Source organism: Aotus nancymaae, unplaced genomic scaffold, assembly GCF_030222135.1.
Source record: "Aotus nancymaae isolate 86718 unplaced genomic scaffold, 86718_ANA_hifiasm-v0.15.2.pri h1tg000020l, whole genome shotgun sequence".
Taxonomy (NCBI): domain Eukaryota; kingdom Metazoa; phylum Chordata; class Mammalia; order Primates; family Aotidae; genus Aotus; species Aotus nancymaae.
In genome coordinates, this window is record NW_026988432.1 from 67,135,988 (window position 1) to 67,138,037 (window position 2,050).

At 40.8% G+C, this 2,050-nt stretch overlaps 1 pseudogene; it reads right to left on the minus strand.

Annotated features, from left to right (window-relative positions):
- Positions 1 to 630: 630 nt before the first annotated feature.
- Positions 631 to 761, minus strand: LOC135276197 (U4 spliceosomal RNA; annotated as a pseudogene).
- Positions 762 to 2,050: the final 1,289 nt, after the last annotated feature.

Sequence of the window (2,050 nt, forward strand, 5' to 3'; positions counted from 1 at the left end):
ATAAATAAATTTCTGTTTTTTCAAATCCTCTTAGCCATACAGACTGAAGTGTATTGCTATCACATTGTTTTAACATACATTTCTCTAAAGGATAATAATATTGAACCTTGTCTAATGTTCTTGGATGACATCTGCATATTATCTCTGATGAAATGTTTATTCATGTCTACATGATTTCTAATTGTATTTGTTTTCTTGCAAGTTTTGAAAACTCTGTTTATATTCTGGTTACTATCTCACATATGTAATAAGTAAGATTTTTTCCATGAGAAAAGCATTTGCAAAGATTTCCTTTCATCTATTGCTTGACTTATTTATTCAGTTTATTTTTTTATAATTGGAACAATAACAATTCTACTTCAAAATGTAAAAGAAAACTGAATCTTTCCAGAGTGCTGGACATGGTAAGGGTGTGTGGAACCCTATTTAATTTAGCCTGAGGGATGGAGACTTGCAGACCTTTTTGCACACATGGTGGTGTCCTTGTTGTCACAGCTGGAGGAGGAGCCTGATGCAGATTTAAACCACAGGGAGGTGATTGGCAAAGTAACCATCTCCTTTTGTGTTGAAATGTCATGGCCTAGATAGAAAATGTGGAGTAATGTCTTTAGGATGACCACCTCTTGCATGTTTAATATTAACTTATTAGACTGGAAGAGTACTTATTTATACCCCAGTCACTTTCTTTTTTGTTTTTCAATTAACAATAATCGTGCCTTGGATAAACCTCATTGGCTATGACACTGCCACTGCACAAAGCTAACCCAGTCACTTTCTATTAATATACAAATTAATTTATCTAAGTAGCTAATATTTTGATTTCTGAGAAGATGTTAGGAGCTGGCTGTACATATACGTAATAAGTATCATGTAACAAATGCGTTTATTGGGCAGCTGCTATGTGCTTGCATGGTACTAGAGCTAAAAGATGAGCAAAACATAATACTTTCCTCACAGAGCAAATATACTAGTTGGAGATTTAATCACAAGTATTTCTTCACCACTTTTGTGTGCTTGTAACCGGATCTGTTGCAGGCTCTTGGCCTCCCTTAGACAGAAGAACGGGAAAGGGGGCCTCCGTGTCATGGTGAATGTTGCAGCTCAAATAGGACTCATGGACCCAAACAATGTGCAGTAGTGCAGTTTGTTAGGCAGAGCGAAAGGACAGCTTCCACTCAGTGGAAGGTGACCAGGAGGGGGTGCCCCTCCAGGCTGGGACTGCTAGAGCTTTTACTCCTGAGTTATTTCCTCTCCATTCATGCTCTCATCCAATGAGAGGGGTTCTTTCAAACTTCCTCTTGATTAATTGATCTTTGAATCCTTTACCGGATTGGCTACTGTTTTACAACCCTGAGTCACTGAGCCTCCACCTCCCAGGGCCAGAGGTGGGAAAGGTTCCTGCCTTTAAACAAAGTCCCTAAGGGCCAGCGGCGAGAAAAATGGAAACAAAGACCCCTAGCAGGTCCTGCGCTGGAAACAAAGCCCCCAGCCGACCTGGAAGTCCCTGTAACACAGTCCCTCGTGCCCATCACCTAGCAAGTAAGGAAGAAGTATTTTTTTTATATTTATTTTTTGAATGGTGGTAGAGATAAGTATTGAGGGGGGGCTCTTACTCCAGGCTGGGGAGGAGGAGGCTAGGTTGGTGGGAAGTAGAGGGGAGGGGACGCTTCCTGAAGAAAGTGATTAATGAAATGGGGAGATGGTGGAAGTTGGCTGGCTAAGGAAGAGGGTGGAACAGACCTCCAGAGACCTGGAGTCTGACACCGAGAACAGAATGTTTATTTTAGGAATTAGCACAAGATTCTGTGTCACAAAAACATTCCTGTCACCTGGGGAGTTAGGATGGAAACCATAAATTTCATGCTGTTGGAGACCGACAGAGGCAGAAAGCACATTTCACTCACTTTACTGGATTCCCTGGAACATAGATCCTAATAAAGATTTCAGATGCACACACTCAGTGCTTTCCAGAAGGTGCTCTATAGAGCACAAGAGACTCAAGATATTAACAAATGTCATCTGTTAAATAGGTCCCAAGGTTAAATAAGTT